Consider the following 26361-nt stretch of genomic DNA (forward strand, 5'->3'; position numbering starts at 1 on the left):
ATGCAATGAGTCAGGTTCATACTTGGTAAGAATAGATTTTCCACAAAAATAGAAATTAGCTATTCTAAAATTGAAAACAACTCCGTTCTCTGTAAGAGAAGAAGCATCAGATTCTTTCCTCCTTTCTTCAAGAATATAAAACCTGGGGGGCCACAACTTCTGACGGATATGATGGACTGACCAGGAGCAGTGTGCCTTCCCCCCCAAAGCTAAACACACAGAAGTGCTGAGTGAAATACAGATTTTACAATAAGTACAGGGTCTGTATATACACATGCGGATGGATGTTCGCCTCTGGGCCCCTGTTCAGCACGCAGAGGTCTTGGGAACCTGAACGGGTGCACTGGGGCCCCGCAACCAGGGAAGCTGCATTCGCTCTCTGCATGAACCTAGGTGGTAAAAAGACTATCGCATCTCTGAGAAGGCGACTGCCAGAAATTCTGTCCACGGGCCCATGGTCTGGGCACAGAGGTGCTCTACGTTACAAGTAGAAAAAAGATGTTTTTCTACAAAGAGAAGAACCTGAAGTCTTTGCAACACGTAGGTGTCAAGGCTACGTTTTCATAGCCTTGTGAACCCTTGACGAAGACATTAAATAAAAATGGATATGAAAGCCCAAGGGCCCGGCAGAGGCAAATGCACACACATTCCATAGGGACACCGTAGACTGCCCAGAGTGTTGGGGCTGTGGCTGACGAAGAGTCTTAAAAAGCGTGTGGGTAAAATGACTGCTATGCACAGCCACGATGGGCAGAAAGCACACTACAGGAAGTAGAGAAAAATGAAAGAATCCAAGAGAGAATTTTAAAAAGAGAAAGAACACAGGGACGGCATAAATGGCTTATGAACATGACATACATCCTTATTTTCTGCTCTCATTTTCTTTTATATATTTAATAATTATGTAAGCATGAGTATCTGTCTTGATAGATTGCTGGCTTTTTGAAGTAAGGCTTCCAAGATGGCTTTATTCATTTATCTAGTCTCACGGCACGGTAGCCTGCATTGCTCATGGGAAAACAGGCAACGCTCTCAAAATATCATATATAGGTAATGAATTTCAATGCTCTTCTAGGGTATGAAGAGTCCTGGTCCCCATTTTTTCCTAAAGATGATGCTAATAATAATTCCAAGTAATCCTATCAAAAGCAATAACTCTCTCTATATACACACACACGCACACATTTACACACACCTATATATGTATAATCTGGTATATTCAACAGAAATATTTTTAAAGCCCAACGAGAAAAAAAGGAAACAAATATGAGGCTCAGAGCAAAACGCTAGAGCAAATAAGGAAACTGTAGATCATTAAAGACAAGGCAGTAATTTTAGTAACTGATGTGGGTTTTCTTAGCCTAGCTAAGCATCTTTAAATCGTTGGTTTGCACACTGCGGTGAGTGGAGCCTTTCTTATTCTTAGGTCTTGTACCCAGATCTTGCCTGGGCCCCTCTACCCCAACCGCTCTGTCCCCTCCTCTCTGCATTTGGCCCCTTGGGGTTTGTTCATAGCCTCCCCTCTGTGGTACTTACTGACTGTGCTGTTCGTTTCAGCACAAAACATAGAGCACGCAGGGCATGACACAGGGGTTTGTCTGAAATCTCTTTTTATCCCCCAAACCCACACTAGCACCATGCTGCACACAGTTGGTGCTCAACCAATTTCCATCTCTATTGATGGCCCGCCAGCTCCACCGTACGAGCTTGTTGCGTTAAATTAATCAAATCATGAAATGTCACAGAGGGATGGAGCTTATTCTAGCTCCTTCTTTCTGCACACGAGGGGCTTCTGGCACGGGGACGGGTCAAACAATAGTCCATCCAGCGGCAGAGTTGGGTCCAGAACACTTGGCCCCCAGGCATGTCTCCTTTCTCTTTACACAGCCACCTTCATGACTGGAGACACAAAAGGAGCCCCACTGCTCACTGGGGCTCGTTATGGCCCATGCACACATCAACCCCAAGAGATAGCGATTAATACCATCCCCATTTTCCTCGTGAGGAAACAGAAAATCGGAGAGGGTAAGTTGCACCGGTCACCCAGCTGGTCTGAGTCTGGTCTGCATGGAAACAATATAAATGGCAAAAGAGAAGGAAGAAACAACAAGAGACCAGGCGAAGGAAAATCAGAGCAAGTCCCCACGTTACCTGCATGTTCTCTCCCTAAACATCATTGGGCACCTGGGTGGTCCAGTTGGTTAAGCATCCAACTTCAACTCAGGTCATGATCTCACGGTTTGTGAGCTCGAGCCCTGTGTTGGGCTCTGTGCTGACAGCTCAGAGCCCGGAGCCTGCTTCGGATTCTGTATCTCCCTCTCATGCCCCTTCCCCACTCATGCTCTGTCTGTCTCTCTCTTCAAAAGTGAATAAACGTTAACAAAATTTAAGTAGTAAACATTATTTAAGCAATTTTGCACTACTGTTTCAATAGGGGGCTTCCTCTCAAAACCTCCTCAGGTGCCTAGAATTTAAAATTACCTGCTGAGTGGCATCTATTGAAAGAGCTGGATCACTTCGTAAAATAAAGAAGAAACAGTGATGTTACTGGCAACTACAATAGTCTTGCCTTCAGTAGCTGCACATGCTATAGAACTGGGACTCTATCCTACTTTGTCACCCCGTCATAAGGAAGCACCATACAGCTCAGATAACTCATCTGGCCCTGGGAGGTGTCTAGGCAAACAACTCAGCCAACAGGGTCTGCACTATTATGAGTGAAGAGTAGCTATAAAAATAAACAAGGACAACACTCCTTTTCTTGAACAGGAAGCTTATTATTCTGTCTACCTTGGAGCAACTCACAGCCCAAAATGGAATGTATAATTTTGCCTTTTAACAGTTGTCATATTAAAGAGTGCTTGAAAATACCTGGTTTCCCTGGAACAGATGGAAAGGAAAACAATAAAAAATTAAAAAAAAAAAAACAGCAAAAAACCCCACCCCTCTACCTCTACGAACATACTTGCCTAACATAAGGTTTCTCTGAAATGAGATATTTTTCACCCCAGGAAAATCTGTGGATTTGGTTAACACTGCTATCTAATCTTGCTCTGAATATTCAACATAAATTAATCCCACCAAACTGGATCTTATTCTGACCACACTGCAGGGTTTTTAAATCTATTATTGCCTAGTTTATGCTTTCTCTTGAAACATTCCCAAGTAACGGGATCTGACCTCACAGTAAAGCTATGTTTTACGATTTCCATTTTATTTTTCAAGTCAGGACATTTTGTTCTGACGTAGACATGAGAGGTTCCTGCCAAGGAGGCTTTACAGAAATGTTTCTTGCTTTCTGTACTGTTCCTCACAATAATAATAAATGAAATTAACACAGCTCTATTTAACAAGGTGGTGCGGTAACCAACACAGAATTCAGTTCATTCCTTCTTACTCAGGAGACTCTATGCATATAGCAGACAGCCATCAACATGTGCCAAATGGAGAGGCACCTGGCTGGCTCAGTCGGTGGAGTATGTGACTCTTGATCTTGGGGTTGCGAGCTCGAGCCCCATGTCGGGTGTACAAAGTACTTAAAAATAAAATCTTTTAAAAATGTTGCCAAGTGGAGAGGTGTGTACATACATGCATACGGACAGATTACACTAAATATGTCACTTCGATAGATAATAAGCACAAGATAAACAACGGAAAATCAGATAACCTAAGAAAATTTAGCTGACAATTTTCACTGCAACATTCTTTTCTCTAGGCGAATAACAAAGTTAAACATTGTACGTTATTTAAAATAATTGGACAGCCGTGTTTAAAAATATGGCAATGATTAATTCACTTTCAGTGGGGAAATACCTTTGACGATTTTACTGAAAATTTGTTTATAATATTTACTGATCCTTGGCATTTAAACAAATGATGCAGCGTACATTTTTTTCCAGAGAGGGTAGCTTTCTAGTCAAAGGATTGATGAAACCTTATGCTCTTTTCAACACACTATCACAGATGTTTATCTCCAAGAGAGCTAAGGGGTAAGTGCCCTGAAGAATATTCTGTCCTTTAAAATGCTAAACCATGATGTCACAAACAGTTACCTGATAACTATTTAAGTTTACTTGCATTCTACTCTTTTCACTTGGTAAAAGGTCAATGGGGGCCATCTGGTTTTGACCATAAAGGGCAAAACACCTTCAATTCAAGCCCTATGCTTAAAAGGGAAATGATATGTCTATCTGGTGACACTGGCCTTTTCTATTCCAGGAAAACAACAAAGGCCATCTCTCTTAGGGTCTACGGGCCACCTGATGTCTCTGCCTGGAAGGCCGCCTCCCGAAATCCTTGCATACCTGGGGACTTCTGGTTATTCTGGCCTCTGTACACGTTCACCTCCTCAGAGAGGCCTTGCTTGATCAACCAACTGAAGTAGCTTGCTTCCTACTCCAACACATAACACCTTTCAAAAAATAACTCTCAATGGGCAGTTCTCCAAAGAAGACGTACAGATGGCCAACAGACATAGGAAAAGGTGCGCGACATCACCAACTATCCAGAAAACGCAAATCAAAACCACCACGAGGTATCACCTCACCCAGTCAGAATGGGCCAAAATAAGAAAGGTGAGAAATAATAAGCGTTGGTGAGGATGTAGACAAAAGGAAGCCCTCATGCACTACTGGAGGGAATGTAAATTGGTGCAGCCACTATGGGAGGCAGTGTGGCAGTTGCTCAACAAATTAAAAATAGGAATACACCATATGATCTAGTAACTCGACATCCGGCACTTACCTGAAGGAAATAAAAACACTAATTCGAAAAGATACACACAACTCTGTGTTTACTGCAGCATTATTTGCAACAGCCAAGATATGGAAGCAACACAAGTGTCCATCAATATACGAATGGATAATGAAGACGTGCTACATATACACAATAGAGTATTCCTCAGCCAAAAAAAAAAAAAAGAAAAAAGAATGAGATCGTGCTATTTGGGACAACATGAATGGACCTAGAGGGTATAACTCTAAGTGAAATAAGTCCAAGAAAGAACAGGTATCCTCTGATTTCATTTATACATGGAATCTAAAACAAAACAAATGAACCAACAAATAAAAACAGAAAGACCCATAAATACAGAGAACGAACTGGTGGTTGCCACAGGGCAGGGGGATGGGAGGAAATGGGCAAGATAGGTGAAGGGGGTTCAGAGCTACAAACTTCCCATCATAAAATAAGTCAGTCGTGGAAATGTAACGGGCAGCATAGGGAATATAGTCAACAATATGGTAATGACTTTGTATGGTGACAGACGTCGCTCTACTTATTGTGGGGAGCATCTCATCATCTATACAATTGTTGAATCATTATGTTGCACATAATGCAATATTGCATGGCAACTATACTTCAGTTAAAAACAAAAACAAAAAATGGGCATCTGGGTGGCTCAGTCCGTTAAGCGTCCAACCCTTTGTTTCAGCTCAGGTCATGATCTCACAGTAGGTGGGATCGAGCCCCGTGTTGGGCTCTGTGCTTGCTCTCTCTCTCTCTCTCTCTCTCTCCCTCCCTTCGTCTCTGCCCTGCTCTCTCTCTCTTGAAATAAATAAACATTAAAAAAATAAAAAATAATAAAAAATACAAACAAAAATAAAATAGTTCTTACTATCCTCTGAAATTATCTTGTTCACATATCTGTTTACTTCTTTATGACTCTAGTAAAATATACATGCCATGAGAATAAAGATCTTCTTTCCATTGAATTCCCAGGGCCTCAAACATGGCTTGCCACCCTATAGATGGACAATCAAAATCTGTGAATGAATGCATATGCCATTTGAAAAAGTCGAGTAATATTTCCACAGATCTTGGGGTAGGGCAGAATTACAATATAGCAGGTGCTGGGAATATGATAAGATCTCTGCTCTTGAAGAGCTCCCAGGCTGTCCGAGAGATGTCTGATGATTGCCCGGTATCATGACCCGTAGCTGCCCCTCTTCAGTCTTTCCTGCTCGACAGAGAGAATGTCCAAGAATGGTCCTCAAAGCAGGTGCCAGGCAGACGGCACACAGCTGGAACTCTCCGCCATTACATGGGACAATAACGAAAGCCAACCAGTGACTAATCAAATCAATAAAAGAAAATAAATCAATGGTCAAATCAATAAAAAAATTCTGAATGAACAAGTAAGGGGCCATTTGACTTAATCTCTGAAACAGCCCTTTAATCTCCGGATATCCTGCACATTATGTGTATTTTAAAACTAATCATCATCTTGCAAGTTTCACAACCCAAGTACCATGCCAAAAATTCTGCCTTTCATTCCATAGAATTTCGACGTATCACAGCTTACTTACGTGTCAAAAACAGCATAAGATGCTGCTGTTAAGCAAGCCTGACTTGAGGTGACTTGGGAGGTAGGAGAGGGGGGAGCACGTGACCCCAGTCACCCTTACCCTCCTAACTTCCCTTCTGTCTCTTTCTACCCCGCTTCTGCATAGTCATGACTGCAGGTGGCAAATCTGTCAGAACTGCTGCTTAAGTCAAGGGGTAGATCACTTCTTCGGTCTTAGGGGTCAGCGTACACAGGGGTCTCTATTCTCAGGACTGGCTCCTTTCTCCTTTCTGAAGAGGGGCTGGGTACACACAGTTTCTCTCAGTTTCTCTCCTTATGCCACTACACAGAAATAAGAAGATTACAATTTTCAACCAGGTCTAGCCCGTAGCAACTGCCACCCACTCAAAACATTTTCTTGGTTCAGCTCTTCCGGAAGTTTCTTCTCATGCAAACATTATCATGGTAGCATTCCCCAGGTCTTTACCTCTAGATGGTTCTTCTCGGTAATTCTGGCCTCTAGCAAGACTGCCCCCCACCGCGCCCCCGGACTATCTTTTGCGTTGTTACTGACTTTGTTACTTGCTCCAACAAGTCCCTCTTTGGAGGAAAGAACACCTGTACGTATACCTGAGAAGATGCTCTTCTCACTGAAAGCGTGAACAGCAGGAACATCCTTCCTAGAAAGATAACTATTTTTATGCTTTAATCTTTAGAATACAAAGCTCCTTAATTAAATGTAAACCAAAATATTTTTGTACAGCTCAAATTCTGAACTGGCATTCCTTCACAGTTCTCAATTTGCACAGTCCCTTTGTCCGTGGAAAACCGGGTATTCACTGCTTTAAATTGCCTGGTGTTGAATGCGGCCTCGTCCTCAAGTCTGAATAGGGTAAGCCAAGCTCTTGGAGGGTTTTTGTCCCGATTTTTAATTGTTTTTGCACCTGCCTTCTACCAGAATGTACACGTTTTCTCCCCCTTACAATCAACATGTACTACTGAAATGTGGTACAATCAATACCGCCCTTCCTGGAAGATGTCTAAGGGAATAAAGATGTCGAGTTGAAAGGAAACAAAGCCGGGACTTGTAGCCATATCACGTTACTGATTCGCTCACCAGAGTGGAGAGGAGCACGCTTTGGTCAGACTTCTTGGGGGTGCCCTCCCTGCCTGAAGGACCTATCTTTCAGACACCTGCCAGGTAGAGCTTCCCATGAGAAATGCTGTGAACTCTGGAGCCAGATCATGGGAGTTCAACCCCCGCTGATGGAGCACCCATACCTCAGGCAAAAGTCTGCACCTTCTCAGCCACACCTTCTTCAACTGCACCAGAGGATAATGTTGGCGCTTGTCTCTTTCAGGGATGCTTTGGGGTCGAACCGGGGAGCACGGTGCCTGACACGTGGTCCCTCCTTAGCAGGTGTTAGTTATTTTGTTATAGGTCGGGAAGATTGTTCTGTCTTCCTCAGGGGACACCGAAGCATCCCCGACCTTCATTCCTCACCTGATCATGACTCTCCTCAACCCTCCAACTCACAATTAATCATCTTTTACACGCTTAAATCAGACCCTTCGGGGCCTTATAGGGGCTGGCTGCTGCCTCCAGCCTCTGTTCTTGCCCTGCTCCCCTTGAGCATGTCTCCAGGTTAGGAATGATCCCCCCTCCTTGTTCTTGGCACGGCTGGCTTGTCAGCCTTCACACGACAGGGAGGCACGAGGCCGATGCTCCTGACCCCTGCGTCCGAAGGGCCTCAGGGCCTCACCCTTAGCTGCTCCCCCTCATCGCACTCTGTTGATCTCACTCACAGCACTTATCACGAGCTGAAATCATTTAATAACACGTGTTCCTCCACCCTGAGTCTTCCCCGGTTTGGACTCTAAACTCTATCAGGGCAGGAACCACATCTGTCTTGTTACTGTCAGAGTCCCAGGAGCTGAATACACAGTCACTGGATAAATGCGTATTTCTATTTGCGATTACAAACAGTAGGCATGAAAGTTGTTGTCCTGTGTTGTCCTTAAAGACTACAGCTGTGTCCTTAAAGACACAGCATACGTGGCTCGTCCGTGCAGGAGAATACTGTCTGAGACGGACAAGAGTTCTGAGTCTTTATGTAGTTGGCAGAGTTCTGTTTCTTCCCTTGCTCTCAGAGGGGCCAGCTTTGGCTTTCTGTGTGTGTGCCTCTAGATTTGCCCTAGTCTGGTTTTATTTGCTTGTCTACCTGGTGAGTCTGGTGCAGGTCTGTTATCACTACGTCTAAGCATGTGGTATATGAGCTCTGAAGAGTTTTTCAATGAGTAGTGCACGCTGGCCTTGAGTTATTGGTTTACAGAACTGGGGGGAGTGTTTTTAGACTGCTGGGTCATTTCTTTTTCTCTTTTCCTGATTCTTGATATTAATGTCCTAAGATAAGTAAGTTGTTATCATGGGAAAGAATGTGAATTCAATAGCTTAGTCGACCCAATCTTTGCAAAAGTCAGTCTATTCACTAAACGACAAGACTACACCTTGACAGGATCTATATGGAAATGGGTCGACCAAAATTTTCGTTACGTTCATCATGCAACAAGTCATCCTATGTCTTTATATCTTTGTTGATGGGACTTAATGAAAACAAGCTACATCTAATCAGCTTAAACTGGTCTAGCAGTCACAAAGACTCAGCGAGGGCAGAACTATATTCCATGTTCACACAGCCTTAGTGAATTTACCTGGTAAATCCCCAATACATCTGTTCCTACAGGAAAAAAAAATTAAAAATAAAAAATCATCTCAGAGCTGAGATTAGACTTTTAGACCCTCCTGAGAGATAATCCTTACTCCGACGCTGACTTTCTTTGTGGGGCTTGGCAAATCAGTTTTTTCTTCTATAATACAGGGATAATAATGCTTTAGTCAAACGGATGCTGTGAGAATTAATTACTGTTGTACAATTTATTGCAGATGGGAAGTCCTATAAAAATATTGCTACTGCTTATGGGATTGAGGTCCAAAGACAAGGCATCACACACAGCAAAGAAATCAACACATCTCAAAATCCCTACTGTTTCCCTCTCTCACGGTGCCTTCCTTCTTATTGCAGGTGAAAAGTAGGCAAAACAGTCTTCAAGGACATGTCCCCTTCTTCTGTGACAAGAATTGAAATGCATCACTGGGTCCACCTGTGCCTGATGTGCTGTGCCCCCTCCAATGTACGATGGAAGGACAGAACAGCCTTCTTTACAAGAACGGCAAGGGGGCGAAAAGGAGAGCTTTTGTTTCCGATGCAATTCCTTTGACCCTGAACCAGGGTCTTTTGGAATCAATGGATGCCCTGAAGACTAAATTTCAAGGAAAGGTCTTTTCAACAGCACTTAGGAAAGGGGTGGTCGGACTTTGAACTGTCAAGAGAGAAGAACGAATCCTGCTGTAAGGTGAGAACTAAGTGGTTATAAAGATTGAGCCCTGTTTTAAGGAAACGTGATCGGTTATAATAAACACTAAGAGCCCGCAAGACGCTGGTTGTCTTAGCGTGAGGAATTTCTATATCCTGAACTGCAGTTTTAAAGTGGACAGAGATAAGAGAACACAGGCCCTGGAGGAATTAAGGAAGGTAGAAGCTTGATTTTTTCCCCCGAAACCAAAATAAAGCAGTAGAATGTAAAACACCACCTATGATCCATGTTTGTGTTAGGCTTTTTTTTTTTTTTTTTTTTTTTTTTTTTTAAAGAGAGCTGTCAATCAGCTCAGGATCCACTATTTAGGTCCCATGGAGGGATAATACCATTTTCAGAAAGGCTTCATAGTAGGGCCAGAGAAATTGCAATTTTGAAGTGACCTGTACGAATATGAAGCATGAAGAATATTCTGACTATAGAATCTGTCTTTAGAGGGTCCGGATCGTAAATAGAACTGAACTTGACCAATACAACTCTACAAGAGCATTTTCTGAAAGTGAAGATTTTGAGAGTGAGGTTTGGGCTACTGCAGATGTCCTTCTATGCTGTTTCCCCAAGTTACTGATTGATTCATTCATTCATTCAATCATTCATTCATTCAGTCATTCATCTAAACTTATTAGCATTATTTGAAAGTGCTTTTCCTTAGTGAAAGGGTAGAGATTAGATACTCTCTGAGATTCCCGTCCACTTCATTTTGCAAGGCTCAGTTCCCCTTAGTTTTAAACTTTTAAAAAAATGTTCATTCATTTTTTAAGAGAGAGACAGGGAGAGAGCAACAGAGAGAGAGAGAACAAGCAGGGGAGGGGCAGAGGGAGAGAGAGGGAGACACAGAATCCAAAGCTGACTCCAGGCTCTGAGCTGTCAGCAGAGAGCCCAATGCCGGGCTCGAACTCACAGACCCTGAGCTGAAGTCGGACACTCAACGGACTGAGCCACCGCGGCACCCCCACACCCCTTAGTTTTAAACCTCAGATGGGGAGGAAGAAAAGGCAACGGGGAGACCACGGTGGTCCTACTTTACATTCACAAGGGGGAGACGGTCTTGTGTGCGGGCACCTCTGCTGCTCTGTCCCCTGGATGAAACTCGACTTCATTCATAGCCCTGTCCCTTTGATCCACTCAAGAGCATTTGGAAAGTCACTGCCATGTGCCATACTTCCATATCCTTTGTCCACTGTCTCCAAACCTTCACATTCTTATTTTGTGAAAACAAATCACACCTTTTAACTTCTCCTTCCTCTATATGAATTTCTTTTCTCACCCCTGCAGGTGCCTGAACCGTCTTTGGGACTGAGGGGTCAGGGCTGTGACACGCCTTGCCCATCAGGGCTCTAATTCTTACTCACAGAGAAATGGCTGCAGATCAACACAGAGACTGCCATCTAGTCGCACGCATATGAAAGTAATGATGATCTCTCAAACCTGTCAAAAAAATTAGCATGACCAAACTCTGTCCATTTCAAGATCTCTGCATTAGTATCTCTGAGTTATAGATATAGATATAGGATATATTCTATATTTCAGGATATAGAAATTAATATCTCTGGGTTCTCTGAATTCAAAAAAAAAGGATAAGAAAGTTTGAATGTAGTCACCATCTCGGTAGGGTAAGCAAACAGCTTTTGACATTTTAATAAAATTGCCTAATTAAATGCTTTAAATTTCATTTAGTTGTGTCATTGAGTTATTACAAATGCCATGTAGTCATGAGACGATCAGGTAAGGCACTTAATTGGTGTTAAAAAATGCGCTTCTTCGTTATTTATCTTCACATGTGTCAATCCCCTGGAATCACAGTGTTCATGCCTACCCCCTTTCCTTTTCTTACAAAAGACGCGTCGCTTCCAGAATGATATGTGGTTGGGCTGATGATCTTGGCAATTTTCACTGAGAAAAGTGGTGAGAACAACTTGGGGATCCTCCAAATCAACTGTGGAAGTTCCCAGAGGGGTCTCTTCTCTGGCCTTGGTGAAGGACTGGCTGAAACAGCCCATTGTGCTCGGGGAAGCATGTATGCAGTCGAGGTAGGACACATACACGTGTACTTACACGTAAGAGGACGATCTGGTGCTTAAACTGACATACCGGCACTTTCAGAGGGGGTTAATTGGGGCGTCGCCCAAGCTGTCTCCGTGGGGACTGACCCCAGTTTGGGCAAGACTGCTTTTATAGTATTACCTTCTTCAGAACAAGTATTTGCAAATACTCCCCAAAGCTGATATTATAGTCTCTTACTTTTCCTATTCTCTCCTATGAGAATCATCGTTCTTTATTATTTTTTTTAATGTTTATTCAGTTTTGAGAAACACAGAGACAGTGTGAGCAGGGGAGGGGCAGAGAGAGAGGGAGACACAGAATCTGTAGCAGGCTCCAGGCTCTGAACCGTCAGCACAGAGCCTGACGCGGGGCTTGAACTCATGGACCGTGAGATCACGACCTGAGCTGAAGTCGGACGCCCAATCGACTGAGCCACCCAGGCGCTCCTGGAGATGCTTGTTTTAACACCGCTTTGCCTGCTTTTTTTCATATTCCCAATCAAAAAAGGAACTAAAACAATAACTTCCTTAAAATATTCGTGAAAATAACTTATAAAATTTGGAAGTGGCTCCCTAGAATGTCCCATAAGTTATCTGTAGAAAACAAGCATCATGGTCCGATCCCATTACCCTATCCTGTAGTTGGGGTCCCCAGAATCAGAGCACACACACCTATGCAGAGGGAACCCCACCTAGTACTTAGCTTTATTCTTCTCTACTATTTCCCTGCCATCTTCTAGCTTAGGGTCCCATTGAAATGTGAAAGATATAACTAGCTTTACAGACAAAGGTATCTGCCTTATCTAATTACTAATAATTACAAACTAATATTAAAATAAAAACTAATATTAAAAAATTTTTAATGTTTATTTATTTTTGAGAGACAGAGAGAGACAGAGCACAAGCGGGGGAGGGGCCGAGAGAGAGGGAGACACAGACTCCAAGTAGGATCCAGGCTCTGAGCTGTCAGCACAGAGCCCGACGTGAGGCTCCAACTCACGAACTGTGAGATCATGACCTGAGCCGAAGTCGGACGCTCAACTGGCTGAGCCACCCAGACCTCCCCAATTACTAACACATTTAAAAGCTAGTTGTCATTCTCCCACACAAATTCAAAAAGCCATCGAAACAGAAAGCACAACAGGGCAAAAATAGACTTTTCAATACACGCATGAGGTTGGTAAGCATTTTCGACGCCGAGTTTCTGCAGCCAGTTCCAGACAAGCAAAGCTTTGTCCTTCACAGATTGATGTTTATGTTACAAACGCTCTCTGAGAAGAGAGGGTAGGTTTCTTTGTTAAAACCACCTCTCTAAAATCCTGACATTAGTTTAATGGGTAGTCACAGTAGGGTCTCGTACAAAAAAGATTGTGTAAGATGGTTGCAAAATTCAAAGATTTGCTTTTTACACGGTGGGATTGAAGTCTGTAACACTTGCAGAGTTACAAGGAACAAGCTGAAACTCAGAAAGCAGTGGAAATATCTTACTCTGACTCCTTACATAACAATACCTTTTCCTTTGAATTGCAAATTCGCCCTTGGCCAGATTTCTTTCTTTCTTTTCTTTTTTTTTTTTTTGCTGTATTTTTTTGAGGGGGAAAAATGGCTTTCTGCACACTCTATGCAAGTGAAAGTATGTGGTCATCGGATACCTAAGTGAACAATGTAGTGAACATTTCTACTGACATTGTTCTGTTTACAGTTGTAAAATATGAAAATTGAATCTGCTTTTCCCCATGAGTATTCTTTTTGGGTTTAAGTTAATTAATTGTCTAATGAAGTCATTATAAATCACTTAAAATATTTCATATAAAGTACTGGTGAGTTTTAGGAAACAATATGCTACCCATTAAATTCAGTAATATGCTCAGACACCAGAAACGCATGTAGTAGGATTTCATTTAGGTTAAAAAACACACATGTGCACATACCTGTTGGTATATGCATAGAAAGAACTGGAAGCATATACCACACACTACATATATTATTCTAGATACTTGATATGTTTATTTATGAACTATGTTGTATATGGTCTCTAATGGTACGTATATACACAAATATACACACTATGTCCGTGTTTTTTATACATTTATACTATGTGCTCCTAAACCCTGTGAACATTTTACATTCGGGATATATTAATGCGTTGCTCATGCATCACAATAATAACACGGATCTGGCAGTGACATTTATTGGTGGGGTAAGTACAGCATAAACGGCAAAGTCTTGTTCCTTCTCCTCTAGAGGCAGCATCGTATGAAGGGTAGCAGTTTGGGGGCCAGATGAACAGGTGTGAATCTCAATTCTGTCATGGGATAGTTTTATGACCTACGTGTTTTCTCTGATTTGTGAATTTCTCATCAGTAAAATGAGGGTAGTGATACCCATGACCAGTGACTGTGGTTAAACAAGAATCCCAGGCACAGGAGATCCACTGCAGATCCTTTTGGCCTCAGTGGTTGCTGTCCCTTTGAGTCACCAATCACGCCTCCCTCCAGGTTTCTGCAAGTTAGTTACAGCCATAGCAATGAACCCTTGGGCAGTGTTAATGCAAGGTATGCTGTGTCCTCCAGATGCTCAGACTTCTGTCGTGTCAAATATGCATTCTCCCACTTCACTTCCGTTAGTTTCCTTTTGTCCCAACAGACCAATTGTTTCAGACATTACTGGCGTGGCTCCTTCCATAGAATCACCACCTACAGTGTCCTCCAGGCTTGGAGGGCAATCGTGATCAGATCCATGGATGTGCCTTACATTACACCATCATATAACATACAAAAATATCTATGTATATAAGACCCATACACACACACACACACACACACACACACGTTACATAGGAATGTGGACAGGACGGTTACGCAGAGGTTCTCAAAGCGTGGCCACAGATCAGGGGGCTCAACATTACTTGAGAACTTGTTAGAAATGCAAATTCTTGAGCCCCAGGCCAGACTAAATCCAAGTCTGAAGTGGACCAGCACCCTTACCCAGCCTTTCAAGTGATTCTGGAGCAATGCCAGTGTTTGAGGACCGTTGCCAAATGTAATAACCGTTTTGCTCCATAGTAGCTACAATCTGCTAGTATCCTTGAATGTATTCGGGACCTTTTTTGACACCATTCCTACTCTAAGTGAGGTCTGTGTGAAGCTGGGAGAAAAAAAAATGGCACTGGGAGTGGTGGTGGTAGTTATATACATATATATATATATATATATATATATTTTTTTTTTTTTTAACATATATTTTTATATATAATATATATTTAAAGCAATGTTTGAAGGAAGAAAAAGAGTAAGCTAAAAATAATAATCCAACAAAATTTGGCCTACAACTATTTCCATTTAATTTGGCTTTATATTGGGCTATATTACAAATGGAAACGCTCCAACCGCAGCTGAAATCTTGCTCTATATGGGCAACAAGAATATCCAAGTTCATAAGAATTTTAAAATAAACACCTGAAACAAAATCTACAATTGCAATGCTATGGTCTTTTCTCAGACAAGCCCATCAAAGGCCAAAGGCCACTTTACAAGAGAAAAGCAGGAACACAAAATTACAGGTGATTATGTTCACCAACCCCTAAAAACTGGTGTTGAGATTCTTCACGGGCACTATGTCAAACTTTTGAGAGCTGGAGAATCTTAAGGAGGAGATGAATGCATTTTTCAGTTTAAGGTTTTATCTACAGGATACAGCAGTAAATGCATACTCAGAAAATGTTAACGGCTAACATACAGAGCTTGCAACGCGGTCATCAGTTTCAGTAGACGAATGGGCAGTTCTGTTCATTCAGAAGAAAGTCTTTTAAAGGATGAAATCCTTCCTGAGTATTGTATCATCTGCCACCCACCCCTTTCCTGGAAACAGCCCCACACTTAAGACAGCCTGAAGTGGAACCCATAATATATTCTAATTTGATCCATTCTTCTCTGTAGCTATGGCCAAAGGGGAAAAGAGACAATTCTCTCATGCATTTTATTCTTACAACTTTCGGGCTGAAATAATTTAGAATGATCGGGATAACCTCTGGAAGCAGTGGAAGGGAAGAAGCTCTGGTTTCCCCATCATTTGCAGGACTAAGGGAACCTGCTCGTCTGCCGAGCTGATAGTGCAGAGTGGCCAGGGCCGGTGGTGGTGCCCCAGAGAGCTCAATGTGCCCTTAACGGGCACCGCAGGGACACCGAAACCCACGTTTTTCTGATGGAAAGGATGAAGTCATAGAACAGCGTAGAAAGAACAGGAAAGAAGGAATGCATGAAGGGCATATGAGAATGCAGATGTGGGGTCGTGCAGGTTAAACACCCAACACCTTCAGAACACAGCTTGTCAGTGCTTCAGCCTTATCCTTTAGGACAAGACAAAAAAAAGAAAAAAAAAAGATGGTAATAATGAAAAACCCAGGTTTCGGAACCGGCTGTGAAAGCACTAGTCTTATTCTCTGGACCCATCCTCTCCCACAAACAAATAAGTCCAGTTCTGCCAGGCCATGCAATCTCTAAGGGACAACTCCCCTCGGCAGCTGCTGCCTGTCCTGGGGACAGACTCGTTGCTGGCCCTTCGAAGGCCTGCTTCTTTGGGAATCGCTGTAGCTCCACACTAATCCCCGAATCACACCCGGACCTCTCAGCTTGCAGGAGATGCTGGCAAATCTGGAGTCTTAGCATCTCTACTGGAAAGAAGAAAACATAAAAATTCTCTGAAAGCTTTCATTTAATCTCTTTTCCCATACAATCCAGGGTGAGGAAACAAACAGAAAGGTGGGGCAAGCCCTGGTGCAGGTCCTAGGTTAATTGCCTTATAATAATGAGCTCTTTTCTTTCACTGTTGATCAGCTCGCTTCCTAAACACAGCTAATGATCTCTTCTATTAAACATTTGAAAGTGTTTATGAGGTTTGTGCTTTGGGGGTATATTATGATGATGGGCTTATAGAGCTCCTATAGACTCAAACTGTCTTAGGAGGTTTACCCAATAAAAGAGACATAGATCTGGCTACTGTGCAGAAGGCGAAAGCCAGCGGGGTCCCAGAGGGCTGTCAACCTTGCCAAATGACACAAAAATTAAGCTCTAAAATTTAAATTATACGCGACTCCTAAAGTTTCGGACAAAAACGGATTCCTCTGTGCTGCATTCAAATTTGAGACAGTTCCCAATTTTCAGAACGTATTCAGTCTTTCGGTAAATGAGTACTGATGGAATTGCCTTACGGACATATTCACGTGCACGTGGCCAATGTGTAAACACGATGCCCAAACTTAGCGTGTTGTGTTCATCGTGCTTTTGCTGACTGTCACAGCCTTGCTGTCATTTCATCGGACTGATGGGCACTGATGTATTTGGTGCCCCAACCGGCTGGGTTGTTTTAGTCCTAATGTCTCCGGAAACCTGAGACTGAGGACACAAACACAATATGGCAACTGAAATCCCAAAGTTAAAAAAAAAAAAAATAATGGGTTGTGACCAAAGAAATAAAAGGCTTTTTAGGCACGTCCGAATTCCCCCAGCTTAATATGTTTAAGTGAAAAAAATTTGCACTTCAAAAGGATTACTATTTTCAGTGTAACATCTCCCTAAATAAGGGAAATTCTGCTCTGTTAACCAAAGCTTTCTGCTGCTTATAAAGACCTAAAAGGATGAGAAATATTCCGGCCTTCCTCAAGGCATCCATAACTTGAACAGAACTAAATACCAGGAGGACCACTTTCCAGTCCAGTTTTTAAGTCAACCAATATTCTTGCGAAATATTCTTATCTCACTCTCTTTTGCAATTTTTTCAATGAGAATTTTTTTTTTCCCTACCATGTTTTAAAGCTTCCAAACTACAAAAAAAAAAAAAAAGTTCTCAAGAAAGGGAGAGAACAAGGCAGGACTGAAGGGGACGTGGCTCAAAGGGTCATCTGGGGGCAGTAAGAAGCCTCCCCAAACCCATCCCTGTCTTTACCCAGCACTGAGCACAGTCCTGTGTTTAACACCATACCTGTAAACTTCACAGAGAGGTATTAAGCCTTGGATTTTTCACTCATGAGAAAACATGCTCCACCAGAAAGAACACACTTCTTGGCATTGAGAAACCGATGTCCATCACGATCCAGTAATTCACACCTCCTTTTCCATGCAGGAACAGAAGGACAGGGAAAGGTTCACAGAAGGGGTGCCTGGGTGGCTCAGTCGGTTGAGCGGCCGACTCTTGATTTCAGTTCAGGTCAGGATCACGGGGTCCTGAGATCGAGCCCCACATTGGGTTCTGGGCGGACAGCACGGAGCCTCCTTGGGATTCTCTCTCTCCCTCCCTCTCTGCCCCTCCCCTGCTTGCACACTCGTGCTCTCTTTCTCTCTAAATAAATAAATAAGCAAACAGGCAAGCAAGCAAGTAAGCAAGCAAGTGATGGGAAGGTAGGTTCACAGAAGAGTAACAGGAGGTCCAAGCAATGAGCCTGCAGCCTGACCGGGGACACGGAGATTTGCTAAGAGCAAACGCAAAAGTACAAAATGCGTACATCTATCGTAAAGTCAGCCAAGGGAATTGGCATTTCAAGAAGACTCTTTTCTCTCAGAAAAGTCCACTTTTTGTCATAAACTGTATTTAAAAAAAAAACAAACATTCACTGTGTTTGTGACACCTGTTATCTCAATTTTGAGACAAATGTCACGCTGTCTTCAATCCCTCTGGTAAGTATTAACTTCATTTAAACAAGATAGATTAGATAACGGTGATTAATCGTAAAAATTAAACGTTCGCTTCCATTTAGAAAAGATAATATCATTTACTTTCCAGAGCCTGAAGATTGTGGGGAGGAGAAAGAGGGAACTCAACTTAAGAAAACAAATACGTAGAGTCTCGGGCTTTTGGGTATCAACCAAAATGTTTCATTGTCTAAGATAGTGGAATTTGCCTTCAGTATAAAGCGGTCTAATTAACCTGAAGCCTGGGAAATTCTGAATAATCCCATCAACTTCTCTGGTTCTTCCTGGAAATAATGGATCAAAAAGAAGGCAGTGCCTTTGGATGTCCATAGGCCATATCAAACCTTAAAATAAAACGTGTGACACCGGAGAGATCAAAGGCTTTGTCGGTAAGAAAACAAAAATCACTTTATCGGAAGCAGCGTTGATCAGGAAGTACAGCCTAGGCTTTTGACGGCAAGAATCTGAGTCCAAATTCTTACCGTACAAATTCTGTGACTTCGGGTAGGCATCTACCCCGCAAGAACTGGGTTTTCTCTCCTGCCAGACCAAGGGTAACTATTGTTCTAAACCGAAAGGGCTTCCGAGGTGTGATTAACTGAGACACGTGGTAAAGCTCCTCGCACTTAATACGCACTGAATAAACTGCCATTTTGATTCCTTTTATTGGCCAGGTGCCATTTTATGTATAAACTGTCTCAACTCAAGGACTGAGCCCAAAGGGATTCCAGAACCTTCGCACAGCAATTATGTCCATTTAAGTACTCAGGTGAATTCTGTGAGTAGAATCAGACTTCACCTGACAGTGATCTTGAAAAAATAACAATAGGAGGAACTCTGAAGGTGTATGGAGAAAATTTCAGTAGAAAAAGATCTTACTTAAAAGTCAGTTGCTCAATAACCAGCAAGTCAGTAGTTATGTTTATTGCATCCTTTATTTTAATATTCATGTATTTTAAGTATGCTGATTTGCCAACTGCACACTAAATCACGTCGTTATTTACATTTTTTTCCCCTTCCAAATCTCCATGAAAGCAATTTCTACTTTCACAGCAGTATACATCTGATGGAGAGATTTTAGAGGTCTTAAAAGCTTTGCACTTCATATTTGTTTGACTTATAAAGAGCATAATAATAGAAAGTTGCGTCTTTACTTCAATAATTAAGAGTGATTGACTAGTCTGGGCATGTGACATTATCAGCAATCACATATTTTAATTTAAATGCAAGTATACCCATGAATGTCCCGAAATGAATAAAATACCACTAATATAAATCACTATCATTGATAGATCTCATGCACGGTGACCAATGATTTTATGTCCTGTACCCATTTTAACTCAACATTCGAGACAGTATCTTTACCTGTAAGATATACACTGTCAGTATATATTATGACCATGAACAGATTTCTCCCATTAAAGGAGATAAAACTTTGCCTTGGGGGAAAGTAGAATCCTAGTAATTACTAAACTATCAACCACTCTGTTTTATACCTTGAATTCAGAGTTGTAAAAAAGGTGAGTCTAATTATACTGGGCAAAAAGCCTCATCTAGGATGAAAAAGCGTAGCGGTGATTTCCTTTGCTCTCCACACTCTTCCATTTTAACGGTAAAAGACAAGTTCTCAGGATGACTTTCTCAGTGGAAGAGCTTTTTCGGACCCCAACTGATGCCCCTGGAGAAGAATCACTAGGAAACTCAGACCCCAAAGTGCAGCCACTTAATTAAGGCCACAGATCTCTTCAAATGAAAATACCTTTTTTTGACTATGGACATCGAGAAGAAATTTCTGACTCGTTGGTAAAAGTCCTCATCACTCTGAGCAAATCTGTTGCGCTGTTTTACGGACCTTTAGATATTGAAGATAACCACATATAAGCAAACCCATGTTTGCTAACTGATTATTATACCCATCTGAAAATCTTGTACCATTAAAGCTTCTGCTGGAGTTAAGTCGACACTGACACAAGAAACATTACCAATTAATTGTTCCATGTGTAACTGTTCCTGTAGACTACCTGAGAATTCCTACAAATGTGCATGTTTTTCAGTGTTTTCCAATAGAAGTAGAATGTTTTCCAATAGAAATCTAAAAGTTCTTATTTTAAAAGACTAAATCCTCAATAATCTGGAAAACTCAGCCAGAATGACTAATTGCCTTATAGGTTTCAGACAGCTTGAGTTTCACTCTATTAGCCGGCAATCATCCACGTACAAGAATTTTTCATCTGCCCAAAACGGAATCAAATTCATGAGGAATTTCTCTACCAACAGGCAGTATATTAAAGTGAAAAGCCTAAGGTTTAGGAGTTCAGGTGTTCAAAACCTGATTCAATCCTTTAAGAATTGTTATGCAAGCTATGCAACTTCGCTGTTTCTATTCAGTTTGCTCACCTATCAAATGGGGATAGTAAGGTCAATAGGGTTAGGTAAAATCTAAGATGTAACGGTTGAGAAAGGACTAGAACAGTGCCATGCACTTAGTAGAGTGTAAACAAATTATTGTTAAAAATGAACATGTTTAGGGGCGCCTGGGTGGCGCAGTCGGTTAAGCGTCCGACTTCAGCCAGGTCACGATCTCGCAGTCCGTGAGTTCGGGCCCCGCGTCAGGCTCTGGGCTGATGGCTCAGAGCCTGGAGCCTGTTTCCGATTCTGTGTCTCCCTCTCTCTCTGTCCCTCCCCCGTTCATGCTCTGTCTCTCTCTGTCCCAAAAATAAATAAACGTTGAAAAAAAAAATTAAAAAAAAAAAAAATGAACATGTTTATAAAAAATGGGTCACAATTGCTCAAAATATTTATTAAGTCCTTTCTATCAGATTCATTCTCCAGAGTCCGTCTCTGGTGTCCTCACTGGGTAAGGTGGACATTTTCTCCCTGTTGGCTGTATGATCTGTTCTGGCCAAGATGTGGGCAGAAGTGGTACGGTCCGTGTCCAAGTATAAGCTTTAAGAGCCATCACATGGTCCGCCATTTTTCTTTTTCTCCGCCGTGACAGCAGCCATGCCTGAGATGATGGCTTGTCCTTCTAGTATGAAGACAACACGGAGAAGAGCCACATCCACCCCCCCGCCCCGTACTCATGTAACATGAGTTAAAAAATAAACCTTTGTTGTCACACGCCACAAGATTTGGTTGCTGTTCCCTACCATGGCGTAAGTTAGCAAAAGCTCGCTATTAATCCAATGTATTACTGCTGGTGCTAGGTAGCTGTGGGGTGCTGAGAAAAGTCCAGGCCTTAAAATGAGAAAAACTAAATCCAACTTGCCTCTGGCAGTGTGCCCCAGTCCCCTGCATGGCATCATCTCTCCCCTTGTACAGACACAGTGTAGCGGGTGAGAGTCTGCGCTTTACCGATCACTAGCTGCGTGGTCATGGGCAAGTGAAGCTCATCTCCATCTCAATCGCAGACAATACTATCTGCTTCACAGGGTTGTTGTAACAAGTAAAGGAGCTAAGACCTGTAAGGTTTTCAGAGGCGAGCCTGGCACGTGGTAAACAGCACAGGTTAGTTATGTTACTGTTTTATTATTATTACTCCTCTTCTGTAGGTTGTGGGAGGGTTAAAGCTATTAGTGTTTGTGAATGCACTTGGTAAACTATAAAGAGCTCTACAGGCACATAAGATTGTAATGAACAGCTCATTCGTCCCCTCATTTGCAACCTTCCGTGGTTGTGAGGAACTCTAGGAGCAGGGAACTTTACGTGTCTGTTTACTGTTCTACCCCGAGCCCTCACACACTACCTGCCGCACTGCAGGCTGGTAAATAGTTGTTGAGTTAATGAAGGAAAATCAGGGCCTCCTTTGTATTCCATTCAATGCCAATGCCTTTTTTAAATTATATTCCTACTGATGGCGTCTCAGCCAGTTCCATAAATCGAGGCTTCATCTGTGCAAGCTGATTTCAGGTATTGGGTGTATTTAACTATCTACTTAAATTATCCAACTTACTAGATCTATGTTAAATAAAAATACCATATGTCATCCCTTCTCAGCAGAGATCAGAATAATTGGTGCTACACATTAGAAGAATCACCTTAAATTAAAGAACATACCGTAATAATGTCTTTGATCAACGTACAATAGAGTACATGTCAACATTTTTCATACTCTGAATTATGAAACTAGTCTAAGAATTTCAATGTTTTTTTTTCTTTGACATTAAGGCTAGGACTATTGAAATTGTACTTTTTTTTTAAAAAGGAAATGACAGCACATTTCAAAAGCAAATTTTAGCTAAGGTATAATGAATAAAATAATGAAATTTATTTCATATGTGTTTGGTTAAAAGCCTAGAGGCAATTATAAGTGGTGCATTTCAGATCAACTTTCAAAACCCTACATTTAAAGGCCAAACGATCAGAAAATCCCCTGTAAGTAAATTATATTTCTGCTATTATTTCTAAACAGCAATGATGTCATTGTCTATAGCTTTAGGAAATGTAGGATGGGGTGCCCGGGTGGCTCAGTCAGTTGAGCATCTGACTTCGGCTCAGGTCATGATCTCGTGGTTCATGGGTTCGAGCCCCACATCGGGTTCTGTGCTGACAGCTTGGAGCCTGGAGCCTGGTTCAGATTTTGTGTCCCCCTCTCTGTACGCCCTTCACCTGCTCACGCACGCTCTCTCTCTCTCTCTCTCTCTCTCTCTCTCAAAATAAATAAACATTAAAAAATTAAACAAAAAAAGGAAATGTAGGAGAGTTTGCTTTGGGTGGCTTTGAGGTCTGAAAAGAGTAAGAGGATTGGCTACAGCTTGAGAGGTTATTTGTGACTGCCCACCAAAAGTCACAAATTTCTTCCTAAATAACTTTTCTTTTTTTAATATTTAAAACAATTCTGTAAAGAAAGACAGATACCATATGTTTTCACTCATATATGGGTCTTGAGAAACTTAACAGAAGACCATGGGGGAGGGGAAGGGAAGGGGAAAAACATAGTTACAGAGAGGGAAAGAGGCAAACCATAAGAGACTCTTAAATACAGAGAACAAACTGGGGGTTCATGGCGGGGGGGAGGGGAAAATGGGTGATGGGCATTGAGGAGGGCACTTGTTGGGATGAGCGCTGGGTGTTGCATGTAAGCGATGAACCACGGGCATCTACCCCAAAGCCAAGAGCGCACTGAATACGCTCTACGTTACTGGCCAATTTGACAATAAATTACATTCAAAAGAAGAAAAAAGGGAATGAAAACCATTCTGATTTCACACATATGACTGAATTATAAAACCCTGAATTAGGGGTGTTCTTAGGGGTCGCTTAGATCCACCCTCGGACCAGGTGCTGCTGCACTTTGGTTGCCCACTCCTTCAGCAAACATTTATTAAGTGCCACCTGTCAAGTACTCTGCTACCGTGGTAACACACATAGATAAGGTAAGAGTCCCCAACAGCAGTGTCCAGCCTTGCCTGACAACACGTTGTGACCAAACACAAACAGCCTTCTGAGCTTGCTTGTTTCACTTTTGGACCAGGCTGAGGGTTCAAGTCCTTCACTGTAAGTGGTACGTACGGTTCTGCCTGGTGAGGGCCCCATCCAGTCCATCCAGTGGCCCGAGGTTAGTCCGTCACCACCCCTGCAGCTCTTCCAATAGAATGCTTCTCAAAGACATCTTCATGGCTCTCCCCTCCGGTCTTGTCTTTTCAAGATAACTGCCTCTGGCACATTTTAACTAAAGCGTCATGAATAAAGGTTTTGTAACTTCTCGTAATTTTTGAGTTCACATTTGTGTATCAGTTCTTGCTGCAGCACCTCAGCCCTGATCAGCACCCAGGAAAACGCGTTGTCTTCCTTTTCCAACATCATCTCTAACCATGGTCTCCTTGCTCGCTGCAGTCCGGCTGATACTTTTCTGTTCTTCAAAAATTCCATTTTTTTTTTTTTTTTAACCTGTGAGTCTTCCCATTTGCCCATCTCTGTGTCTTCTCACAGCTCCTGACGTGGCTGGTTCTTTCTCACCCTTCAAACTCCCATGTACAAATCAGCCCCTCAGAGAGGCATCCCTCAGGATCCTACCTAATTAACTTCTCCTCCACCCCAGTCACTACCTGATGTCTCTGTTTTATCTTCAACTCCGCATTTCCCATTATCGGAACATACCCTGCTCATCTGTTTACGTATTGGCCATTTCCTCCCTAGAAAGGAAGTTCACCCCTGCACTGCCAGAGCCTAGAACCGTACCAGACAAATGGAAAAAAGAAAGGGCAGGAGAGAACTGACCCTGTTCTGGACCTTGTTTGGATCCAAAACCATGACATCTTCACATATGGTGAGACATTTTGGTTTGTTTGTTTATTTTGAGACAGAACGAAGAGGGGCAGAAAGAGAGGGAGAGAGAGAATCCCAAGCAGACTCCACACTGTCAGCACGGAGTCCAATGAGGGGCTCAATCTCACAAACTGTAAGATCATGACCTGAGCCGAGATCAAGAGTCGGAAGCTTAACTGACTGACCGACCCAGGTGACCCCAGATGAGACACATTCTTCAATGGCATGACTGTACTGTTGAATTCTAGAGGAAGACTGAAATCGTTGGATTCGACCCATTAGTCTGGCTCGATCCTGATTTTCTCACACTCAACACTGCTATCTCTACATACTTGCTGTCGACAAAGACTTCGATAATGACAACATCTATGTCCATTTCTACCTCATGTACTCTTTTAGGCAGGCATTGTGTCTACCCATGTGGACATAAATGAACTGTCTCTAAAATATCATTCTAGGGAGTTAAGGTGGGCTATAGGATGAGTCTGATCCATAAACGCTGCTTTGTTTTCCTTCTGTTTTATCGTCCTCTTCTTTTTCTCCTTCTCCTTCTAATTCTTTCTCTCCTTATTGCTTAGGGCTGCTGGTGGTGGTCAGAAACCCGGCTGGGGATCCTGGGGTTAAATACTCACTGACACCTAGTTACTGTGCATGTGTCAGTGAGAGGACTCCTAAGAACCTCATTTCAGGCATTTATGGGGTACGCATAACCACAGGTGCCACTCTGTGCTATAGCTCTTACTGTCTCCGTTTGTTCAACACGAGACACAAGTTAGCCCTTACGATATTTGCCGTTCCTCGTAGAATCAGGGAGAGCACACAGGAAAAGGAGTTACTGGTAACTACAGAGTATCTAGCAGTGGCTCCTCCAGTAAAATGTGACGTTGGCATGGAACAGAAATTAGAAATCGCTTTCCTGGGGCACCTGGGTGGCTCATTCAGTTAAGCGCCCAACTCTTGATCTCAGTACAGGTCATGGTCTCGTGGCTTGTGAGTTCAAGCCCCACATCAGGCTATGCGCTGACAGTGTGGAGCCTTCTTGGGATTCTCTCTCCTCCCATCAATAAACAAACAAACACACTTAAAAAAAAAAAAAGAAATCGCTTTCCTCAAATTCTTGGGTTTCTTAACTCCCACAATCCTACAAAATCCATGAGGACAGTAATTATTCTACTGGTTTTATTGACTGATGATGGGAAAGTTAAGAAACCAGCTCAGAGACTTAAAGCACATTGGGTGTTGACATAACCAGCAGCCTCTCCATCCCTCTCTCGCATGTGTGGCTGGCCCCAGACGGGGTAAGTTTTCTGTCCTACGGCCAGGTCACACATCGCCAGATTATTTCTAACAGATTTCAACAGGACGCACAGTTGTCACATTAACCTAAAGCATCTCAACAACATCTGGATTGCCACGGTTCGGAAAACCACAGTTGCTAAACAGAGAAATAAATTGGGCCGCTGCACTGCCTTTATTTAGAAGATGTGACAGAATTCAAAGAAAAGTACTGCATGCTGGAAAAGCAAGAGAAAATCAAAACAAAATTTACAACCTCAACAGAAGTTGTGTGATTTACACCCGGGACCACCTGAAAAGCAATGTGCGACGCGAATAAACAACAACAGCAAAGAAATGAAGATCAGATAAA

Source organism: Lynx rufus, unplaced genomic scaffold (assembly GCF_022079265.1).
Source record: "Lynx rufus isolate CCGP_SWC_20201006 ecotype Redwood Valley unplaced genomic scaffold, mLynRuf1.p SCAF_3, whole genome shotgun sequence".
NCBI classification, from domain to species: domain Eukaryota; kingdom Metazoa; phylum Chordata; class Mammalia; order Carnivora; family Felidae; genus Lynx; species Lynx rufus.